Source organism: Cryptomeria japonica, chromosome 6 (assembly GCF_030272615.1).
Source record: "Cryptomeria japonica chromosome 6, Sugi_1.0, whole genome shotgun sequence".
In the NCBI taxonomy this organism is placed as follows: Eukaryota; Viridiplantae; Streptophyta; class Pinopsida; order Cupressales; family Cupressaceae; genus Cryptomeria; species Cryptomeria japonica.
This window is the reverse complement of record NC_081410.1, coordinates 245,543,187-245,554,813: the sequence shown is the minus strand read 5'-3', so window position 1 is coordinate 245,554,813 and position 11,627 is coordinate 245,543,187.

Sequence of the window (11,627 nt, the reverse complement as noted above, 5' to 3'; positions counted from 1 at the left end):
AGGTAGGTAGTGTATGAATTAAGAGATGGATGACATGTGTCATAGGTAGAAAAGGCTAATGAATTAATTAATTAAATAAAGATTTATTTAATTAATAGAAGAAGTGGGATCAATTAAATAAATAAGATATTTATTTAATTTAGGAAAAGGATAATTTAAATAAATAAATGTATTTATTTAAATGAGAAATAAGGCTAGAAGAGGATAAATGAATTAATTAAATAAATAAAGATTTATTTAATTAATAGAAGAATTAGGCTAAAGTAATTAAATAAATAAAATATTTATTTAATTAGATTGGACAATTTTAGGTGTCTACACTAAGCAATGCAAGATGGGTCCCGGCTACGAGGCCATGTTAGGTACCCATGTACAAATGCAAATGCATGCAAACCAATGCAATGAAAACTCTCACAAAGTGGGGAAAGAGAGAAAAGCCCAATGGGAAAAAACCCTCCCCCAAAAGAGAGATGAAAGCTATACAAGAGAACTCTCATAGAAGAATGTGAGGAACAAAACCCCATGTGAGGAAATAGTCCCCTCCATATGAGAGAAGAAGAGAAGCTAGGAAGCCCCCCCTCAATCTGGAATCTGCACCAATGATAGAAGCTCGATGTATGAAGAAACTGCTCCACGAATGTCGAACAACATTCCTCTCCTTAGGAAGAAACAAAACCAAAGGTGTATCCATGAAGTCTCCACAATCATGAAGGGAAGATGTATGAAGAAAACTCATGATGAAAGGAATCTCTGAAAACTGCTCAAGTGTCCCCATGTCGATGCTGAAAGATACCCCCTCCAAAGGTGGTAAAGTATGCCACACTGCTGAAAAAGGCACTCCAAGATCTAGTGGAGATGGATGTAGAACATGTCCCAAAGACTCACATGTCTCCTCGAAAAATAAAGAGACCTCCTCCAACTGCTGTACATAAGTATCCACAATCATTTGAACCTCGAAAGAATGATCATGTACAGAATGAACAAGAGGGTCAGAGTGTGCCCTCGCAACAATTGAAGAAGGATCACCTTCATCAAAGAAAAGATGAATGTCATCAATGATGTCTCCCAAATATGCAATGTAGGATTCCATAAATAAACCTGCAATGTCTGTCAAGTAATCATCCCATGAATCTGAAGCTGGAAGAAAATGAATATCCTGCTACACTGAATCACATGAAGGCAAAACTGTCGCACTATCTGCATCATCAGGTGCAATAGGTGATGTGATATCAATATGAGGAGATGAAATACAAGGCTCAAGAATGGGATCACATGTGAGAATCCCCATGTTCAAGTGCCCAAAGTTCTCCTCAAAATCTGAACTATCACAATAAGTGTGAAATCATCATCATCAAGAAAAACTGAAAAGGAGTATAACCGAGATGCATGATCAACCACCCCAATTGCAATGATAGCTCTAGTCTCCAAGTCTCTAATGAAAACTAAGTCAGGTGTGAACTCCACAACTCTCTTAGTTGCGCCATGTGTGATTTGATAGATAGAAAGGAGATTGTTTGTCAAGTGGGGTACACACAACACATCATTGAAGGAGTTATCCCCAATGTCAATAGATCCTTTCCCAATAACATCCATGTATGTATGATTTCCCATCAAAATCTGTGGCATGGTGCAAGGCTCAAATGTAGAGAACATAGACTTTGAAGATGCCATATGATGAGAAGACCCTGAATCTAGAAGCCATCTCTCTGAATCATGACTGATAGTAGCACATAGAGCTTTTCCTTTTCTTGTTCCAAAATAGTGAGGCTTCCCACTTGTAGAAGCCATGAATGCTTGCCCTTTTCCTTTTGAATGTGAGGAAGTGGAAGTTGATGAATCATCCTTCTTGTAGACTTTAGGCAAATCAATGTTATGCTTTTTGATGATATGTGTAAGCTCATCAATCTTCTTAGAATGGCAACGATGCTCCTCATGACCAATCTTTTTAAAATAAGCACAAGTAGGTCTCTCCCTCTTTGGTGAATTATCTCTCTTGGAAGAGGATGAATATCCTTGTTTTGGAGAAGATGGTGCTTTTTCTTTAGGCTTTGATTGCCATTTCTTCTTGTTTGATTTGTCGTTTCCTTGATTTCCTTTGTTCCCTTGATTTGCCACTAATGCTTGAGACTTAGAAGCCTTAAGAATGCCCATGCTTATCAACTTAGTTTGTTCCATCATCAACATTTCATTGAAAGCATCAAATGTAGGCATTTTGTAGCTTGAACCCATTGTCATCCTATGGGTTTGGAAACCAGAAACAAATGTTGCATATTCTTGTGGAAGCTTGCCTATCAAGTTGAATATCAATTGAGTATCCTTCTTATCAATGCCACAATCTTTGAGTTGTGCCCTCAACTCATTTGCCTTAGTGATAGAATCTTGTATAGTATCAAAGTTCTTGGGATCTAACATGGTGAGATCACTATCAATTTGATATCCCCTAATCTCATCAACTTGATCATACAAGTCTTGAAACTTTTGCCAAGCATCCTTGATTAGAGTACATTTCTCAATATGAAAAATGAGATCCTTTGATACATACTTTCTTAAGGTACCAATTGCCATGATATTTTTAGTGAGCCAATCCATGTGACCAACTGGATCAACCTTAGGATCAGCGGGAGCAACAATAGTTCCATCAATGCAATGAGTGAGTCCTTTTTCCATAAGTTTACTCCAAGCATCAATTTTCCAAGTAGCATAATTATGAGGAGTTAAGAGAGGAAACTTAGAAGAACCCATAGCAGCAAAAAGGAAGGAACACAAGAGCACAAAAGCATAAGAGATGCCCCCCCAAATTCACTCAATCAAAGTACCCTCCCAAAAATGATGATTTTGGCACTTTATATGTAGTGCGTGTACAATAGGCCACTTGTAAACAATGGCAAGGTGGACTTCTGATTTTGTTTTACAATTGACCCAATAGGTTGAGAACTATGAAGCAAAAGATCAGAAGATAGATCTATGCAATACAAATGCCAAATTGGCCAAATAAGACCATATGATGGAAGTACAATTTCTACCCACAATTGCTGCAAACTGATAGCATATTTTGAGAGTAGACAAAAAATAACGCACTTTCAAAAAAAATGGCACCTGAAAAGGAGTTCGTATGAGCCCGAACAGAGACCTGGAAGTTGCAAAAACGAGGATTGGATAGGTATAGTCACCAAAAACTGAGAATTCTAAAAAATCTGTCCATCAAAATTAGAAAATAATTCCACCATGTGAAAGTACATGAAATTCTAGCCCATTCAAAAAAAATTACACCCAAAAAGGAGCAAAAATGAGCAAGTTATGGCCATTTGAAGTTGAACTGCAAAATCAAAAAGCTCAATGAGAGGGGCCTGCAAAATTTTTGAAAAATGATGATGTTAGCAAACTATGGGGTTAAATTTGATGGTCGTATGACTGTCTCAAAAACTTCACCTCCCTGTTGACTGGGCATCCGTACTGTACGGACTGCTGACTGTGCAGATGACTGAGCTGCCATACCGTACGGACGACTGACTGGGCGGTGTGCGTCAACTCTGCGTGGCAGATGACATGGCGGATGACTGTGCGTATGGGTTTTATGCGCGAGCTAGTGGCCACCTACCATGTGGCGGACGCAGGTCCTCCTGTCTGGGTGGTCGCTGGCGAAGGATGGTGTCGCTAAAGGCGGGAGAGACCGGCGGGCCCGGTGCCGAGGGGGCCGGCGGCGGGCCGGGAGCCTAGGCAACCGGCGGGAGAGGTGACCGGCCGGTGGAGGTGGCAGCTGCGTGTGGAGGGAACCGGTCGCTTGAGGAACGATCTCGGACGGCAGCGACGGGGACGGCGAGTACCGGCGCAGGCGGCGGTGGGTACAGGTACGCGGCGAACGACAGAGTACAGCCCTGCGACACCTACGACACGCAGGTACGGGGGGGTTTGCGGACCCCCAAACACAGCCAAAAAAAACTTCTTTTTTTTTTTGATTTTTTAAAAAAAAAATTTGTTGATTTTTGACGAAAATTTTTTTGATTTTTATTTTTCGAAAAATACAAATTTTTTTTCGAAATTCATACAATAATAGCAAAATTGGCGAAATTTTTTTTTCTCACCAAAATAGGCCGACTTTATAACCAAAATTCATTGAAACGGCCTTTTGGACGCAATGGCGAGGTTGGATATGGTCTAGAACGCCTCCAAAAGATGCTTCTCCTTAGATCTGCCTCTTGATGTCGCAATAATGCTTCTTCAAGACGAATCAATGAAGCCCCAATGGCTCTGATACCATGTGAGATTTTGCCAAGATCACGAGCTCAATGAAATGTACAAAATAGAGACACAATATAGGACAAGAATAAACTGTATTCTCATCAATAGAAAATGATCCGTAATATCAATTACATACAATGTAGATGAGCTTGCTTATATAGGCAAGGCTAGGGATATGTGAGCACACAAACATGACATGTGGCTCAATAAGAAACAAGGGTAGGTAGGAAATAGGTGTGGGTAGGTAGGAGAAATAATATAATAGTCCACATGAGGTGGATTACCCACTGAATGTGGAGTGTAACAACAAGATCAACACCATAAAAGGTGGAATTTCTCCTACAAGCATTATCCCAATGTGGCACAAACACCCAAGTGTCTCATACCCAAACTACTATGAAATGCATTTCCTAAGTAAACTTAAGTAAGTGTAATAATAGCCAAGATGAATAATTATTTACACAAACAATCTCCTTGGAGTTTTAGAGGCATTTGGAGCTCCAAATAGTGTTTACTTTACCTTGAAAATGTGTCAAGTTGTAGCTGGCAGCGAGCACCCCGTTTTGGGAATTTAATGTCTTTTTGAATCCAAAATTGCTTTATGAATATGTCCATACTTTGGAATCTTGTGACAAGTGTTTATATTTTTTTTGGAGGTTGATACATACTTGGGTGAAGTTTTCCATGAAATTCTAACCTTTCAAAGTGCAGATAAGATAGTGAATTAGCAGTGACAGTGCATGTAACAGTCATTTTATTGCCTTTTTCAATTTGTATGGCAAATGTTTGATATAATGTCATGCAAGAAAAAGTTGGATAATAGTTCCAAATGATGTGGTAGAGGTTCTATAATATTTTGGAAGCTTGGTTTGTGGTGTAGGAGAGACTTTCTATGTTGTATGAGAGAAACCCTCTCAAAACCCTATTTCTTTGCCTCAAAATGTGGACAATCATTATACTACCCTCTCAGGAGCTAAAACCATAAGAATCCTTGAGTTTGGACCTTTTTGACACCTTCCAAGTCAGGTTCCATGGTGGTTATGGCCATCATTTCACTATACAAGCAAAATTCACTCCAATTAGGCCTCCTCGGGCTAGTAGCCTTTTTAGCCCTGTTTAAACTAAAAAGTTGAACCTGATTGGCTCAAGGGTGTTAGAACCTTCCAAACTTTTGAAAGACAGTTGAAAGACACTCAAGGAGCCTAATTTAATTAATATTGATAGTTAAGATACCATCTAGGGGTGTGGACCTATGGTGGAAGATTTAAGTAACATTGAGGAAATAAGCTTGAGCAAGGGAGTGTAACAATATAATGGGGTGGTTGTTTGAGAAGAGGTGTGGGTGTTGAAGATTGGTATTGCAAACACTAATTGAACACAAAAAAATAAGCATATCCTTTGGGTCCTTTTGATTGATTAAACCAATTTATTCTTATTGAGAAAGTTCTCTCTCAATCTCCCTATCATAGTGGTATCAGAGCTTGAGAAAGATTTAGGTGAAAAGAGGAAGCAAATTGACTTAGGATTAATAGAATCCTTAGAAGCAAACATGGTGACTAATGCTGAGTTAGCCAAGAAGGTTGAAGACCAAGAAGAAGAAAATAGAGCAATCAGGGAGAGGTTGAAGCAGCTAGCAATAAAACTAGGTGAAGTAGAAGTTAAGACTGAAGAAGTCAATGATAAGGTATGAGATAAGGGGAAAATGGTGGAAATAGAAGATGAGGTTCCCATACCTGACCCTATTCTTGAGCAAGAACCATTCTTGAAGGCTTTGAGAGCTATGAGTGGTAAAACCTTAGAGGAAGTGGCTCTTTTCAGTGGAAAGATGGATCCCGATGCTCTTATAGAATGGATCGAAGGCTTGGAAAACCATTTTGAATGTGATGGAATAATTAAAGCACAAAATGTTAAAGTAGAAAAATCAAGGTTGAGAGGGGCAGCCTTAACTTGGTGGAAGTTCATCCAAGAGGAAAGGGTGAAAGAGCATAAGAAACCAATAGCCACCTGTAAAGCAATGGTAACCAAAATTAGAGAAACCTATCTTCCTGAAGGCTATGAAATCCAACTACATAGGAAAAGACAAAACTTGAGACAAAAAGACTTAGATGTTAGTAGCTATACTGAGGAATTTCAAAAACTATGCATGAGATCCAAGGTAGTAGAGGATGAGAGTATAAGAGTAGCAAGGTATTTGAATGGATTGAGATGTAACATACAAGAAGAGATGAGTTTGTTATGTTCACAAATAGTTCACAAGTGCTATCAACTAGCACTCAAAGTGGAAGAGAAGAATAAGAAAAATCAAGAACAAAGAAACTAAGGGAGAGGTAGGGGAAGAGATGGTAGAGGCCATAGAGGAAGTTTTGGTGGAAGAGGAGATCAAAGGTCCCAAGGAGAATCCAAACTTATTTAGAAAAGTGGGGATTCATATAGCAAGAGAAGCTATAGAGGAAGGGGATCTAGCAACCCAGGTAGAGGTAGATCTAGTGGACTAGGAAGAGAGTCCTACTTCTCCACCATGAAATGCTACAACTGTCAGAAGTTGGGGCACCCTGCCTACAGATGTCCAAAGAAACCCACTTCATCACAAGGAGGTGAAAGAAAAGTGCATTATGTGCAAGAAAATGTAGCAAGTAGTAAAGCTCATGAAGTAAGCTTAACATCAGAAGATGGGAAGAGTTTGATGATGAGAAAAGTTTTGATAAAGGAGCCAATCAAGGAGGAACCTATTCAAAGAAGGTCATTGTTTATAATTAAGTGCAAGATTATGGGAAAGGTATGCAAGGAGGTCATTGATTCAGGATCCATGGATAACATAGTTTCCGAAGAAGCAGTGAGTAAACTCAAGCTAGAAAGAATCCCTCACACACATCCTTATAGAGTCACATGGTTGAATAGAGAGCAACATGTTCTTGTCAATGAATTAACATGGGTAGAATTCACTATAGGAGGGTATCAAGATAAGTTCTTATGTGATATTCTTCTAATGGATTATTGCCATCTACATCTTGGTAGACCTTGGCAATTTGATAGAAAAGCCATACACAATGGTGAAAAGAACTCCTACTCATTTCAGAAGGATGGTGTTACATACAAAATTCAGTTTATAAATGGAGAGAAAGAGGGCAACAAGCCAAAGAATCAAAATGTTTTAATAGTGAATGATAAAGAGTTTATTAACACACTTGAAGAGTGTGAAGGAGTGGGATTTGCACTCATAGTGACACCCAAGGAAGAAAAGAAGGAGAAGAAGGTTGGAATACAACAAGGAGTGCAGCAAATACTTGATAAATTTAAAGAAATTATAAGGGATGGAACACCTGCAACCTTACCACCTCCTAGAGCCATTAGCCATCAAATAGACTTCATACCAGGAGCCTCTTTACCAAACAAAGCATCCTATAAGATGACACTTGAGCAGAACAAAGAAGTGGCAAGACAAGTGCAAGAACTCTTAGATCAAAATTTGATAAGAAAGAGTATAAGTCCTTGTGCAGTACCTGCAGTTTTAGCACCTAAGAACGGAGGTACATGGAGATTATGCACAGATTCAAGAGCCATTAATAGAATCACTATTGGGTATAGATTTCCTATTCCAAGGATTGAGGATTTGATGGATTGTTTGGGAGGTGCAAAGTACTTCACAAAAATTGACCTCAAGAGTGGTTATCACCAGAACAGGATAAAAGAAGGGGATGAATGGAAAAAAACCTTCAAAACAAATGAGGGTCTTTATGAGTGGCTAGTTATGCCATTTGGTCTTTCTAATGCCCCAAGTACATTCATGAGACTCATGAATGAAGTATTGCATGATTTCATTGGTAAATTTGTAGTGGTGTACTTAGATGACATTCTAATTTTCAATAAAACTAAAGAAGAGCATTTGAAGCATCTTGAAATTGTTTTGAACAAATTATATGATGAACAACTGACAATCAATTTGGAAAAGTGTGATTTTATGAAACAAGAATTGGTTTATCTTGGCTTTGTGATCTTAGGTGGACATTTGAAAATGGATAAAACCAAGGTGGAAGCCATCACAAATTGTCCTACACCCAAATCAGCAAATGATGTCCAAAGTTTTCATGGCTTAGCACAGTTCTACAAGAATTTCATCAGAGGGTTTAGTGAAATTTGTGCACCAATGCTTGATACTATAAAAGGTGGAGCTAAGGTAAAGTTTCAGTGGACAAATGTAGCAAATAAGGGGTTTGAACTTTTGAAAACCAAGGTTTCTTCTCAACCAGTGCTTATACTTTCTAGTTTTGACAAGTTATTTACTATTGAATGTGATGCTAGTAATATTGTAGTAGGTGCAGTGTTGAGTCAGGATAATAGACCTATAGCTTTCTTTATTGAAAAATTGAATGATGCTAAGAAGAAGTACTCTTCCTATGATTTGGAACTCTATGCTTTAGTTCAAGCACTTAGAAAGTGGAGACATCATTTGCTTCCAAAGGAGTTTGTTGTTTATATGGATAATCAAGCTTTGAGTTTCTTGAATTCACAAGATAAGTTAAATCATAGGCATGTTAAATGGGTTGAGTACTTACAATCATACACTTTTACTCTTAAGCACAAGAGAGGACAATGCAATAAAGTAGAAAATTCTTTGATTAGAAGGCTTCTAATAGTGCAGGAAGTACAGGTTCAGCGTATTGGCATAGAGTGCTTCAAAGGAATGTATCCTAATGATGAATATTTTGCAGCCATCTATAAGGTTTGCCAAGCATTTGATAATTATTTTCATAGTGAATATGCTGATTATACTTTAAAAAATGGTTTGTTGTTTAAAGGTGGGAAGTTGTGTGTTCCTAAAACCTCAATGAGGGAGAATCCGATTCAAGAAAAGCACAACGGGTGTTTGAGTGGACATTTTGGTCTCAACAAAACATTGAAGTTGGTGCAACGTTTCTATTATTGGCCTAAAATGCAATGAGATGTCAGAAGGTATGTGGAGAAATGTATGGTTTGTCAGAAGGCAAAAGGTACTACTTCTAATGCTGGTCTTTATTAGCCTCTTCCAATTCCTACAAGGCCTTGGGAATGTGCTAGCATGGATTTTGTGGTAGGCTTACCTAAGACTCAAGCTAGTTTTGATAGCATTTTTGTGATTGTGGATAGATTTAGTAAAATGGCACACATTGTTCCTTGCAAAACTACACATGATGCTAGTCATATAGCCTATTTGTTTTTCAAGGAAATGATTAGAATCCGTGGTTTACCTTCTAGCATTGTTTCTAATCGAGATGTTAAGTTTCTTGGTCATTTTTGGAAGACATTATGGAAAAGATTGGGTACTAATCTTTCTTTTGGTTCATCTTATCACCCATAGATTGATGGCCAAACTAAGGTGGTCAATAGGACTCTTGGAAACCTCTTAAGGTGTTTGACAAATGAATATGGCCACAGTTGGGATCAGCTCATCCATCAGGCAGAATTTGCAAATAATGATAGTGTTAATAGGTCAACTGGTAAGAGTCTCTTTGAGATTGTTTATGGTATGCACCCAAGGGGTGTCATGGAGTTAAGAGATCTTGGTAACTTGTAGCAAAAGAGTGGTACAATAGATGACATGGCTCAATCAATGAAGGAAGTTCATGAGCAAGTGAGAAAGACTCTTCAGGATACCTCATAGAAAGTAAAATCTAGAGTGGATGCATCAAAGAGGGATGTTCAATTTTTAGTTGGGGACTTTGTGATGGTGCATTTGAATAAGTCTAGATTGTAAAAGGGATTTCCCAGCAAGCTCCAAATGAGGCCGATAGGTCCTTGCAAGATATTGGCTAAGTATGGTTCTAGTGCATATAAAATTGATTTGCCTACTGATCTTTCTTTGTCTCTTATTTTTAATGTTTCAGATTTGGTGGCATTCAAAGGTCAGCTTCCTAAGGAGGATGATAGGGTTTCAAATGTTCACAAGTCACTTTCAGACCTATCTTTGCCTCCTCCATCCATTCCTCAAGTTGAACAGGTGTTGGAATCAAGAGTTTACAAGAGGACTCGCCATCAAGTTTACATAGAGCATCTCATCAAGTGGAAAGATAAACCACTTTCAGAGGCCACTTGGGTACCTGAGTCTGAGTTCTCTAAGTTTGTAATTCCTTCTTATTTTCTACCTCACAGAGTCACATGACTTTTTTGTCTTTGGGGGAGTATGGTGCAGGAGCACCTAGCTTTGCTTATACTCTCCATTTTTGGTATTTTTCATGCTTAAGTGTCTTGTTAGTTTTGAAATGTTTTCATAGGTTTTTTTGAGTCATTTCATAGATGTTTGATCTCATTTTGTGCTTGAGAGATAAAGTTTTGTTTTCCTAAGGTTTGAGTTGTCAGTTTTGTGCTCCTAGGCCAAATAAGGCTACAAAGTGAAAATTTTCCTTATAGGCTTAGCCATTCTCTGTAAAGAATTGAAACATATTTAGAAAGTGTTTTTAATCATTCCTAGGTTATTTTGGAAGGTTGGTTGATTTATGTTTCTCAAATTACTACTTGGAGCAACAAAAGTTGTCATTCTTGTTTGTGAAAGTTGTCATTTTGGACACTTTTTGTAAAAAGAAGACATAAATGCCTTATGTCCATATAGGACTTGATAACTACCTTCAAATACTATTTATATTCCTCCCACTTCTTGGTATAGGGTTGGCTTTTGTACTTTCTAATAGAATCAATTGAAAGAGCAAGCATTTTTTTGGCTTTTCTCATGTTTTGAACTCTATTTGGGTAGCAGTCCGTACTAGGGCTTCTCATTTCCATACTGTACCTTTTGGAAAGTGAATTTTTTTTATATTCAATGCACTTTATGTAATTAGTTTGTAGGTTGTGCATTCAGAAGTTGGTTCTATAAAATAGTTTGCATTTTGCTCCTTGACTGCCCTGTCAAGGGTTTTTGGCTCCAAAATGCATCAACTTGTCTAAATCCAGGTTTGGGCTCCCATGAGTGGACTTAGGAAATTTGTATTGCATATGTACAGTGTAAATATTTCATATTTTGGCCAAGGTTGTGCAAATGAAGTGCTTTTGAGTTCATGCTAAGCAAGTTGGAAATGGACTTGGCTAGCAAATGTGAACAAAGATCAAACTTGTTTGTGCTCAAAGGTCAATTTGAGTGAGAAAACTTAAGGCAAAGGTCTGCACTAGTCTCCTTGGAGTTTTAGAGGCATTTGGAGCTCCAAACAATGTTTACTTTACCTTGAAAATGTGTCAAGTTGTAGCTGGCAGTGAGCACCCCGTTTTGGGAATTTAATGTCTTTTTGAATCCAAAATTGCTTTATGAATATGTCCCTGCTTTGGAATCTTGTGAAAAGTGTTGAAAATGTGTTTGGAGGTTGCTACATACTTGGGTGAATTTTTCCATGAATTTATAACCTTTCAAAGTGCAGATAAGACAA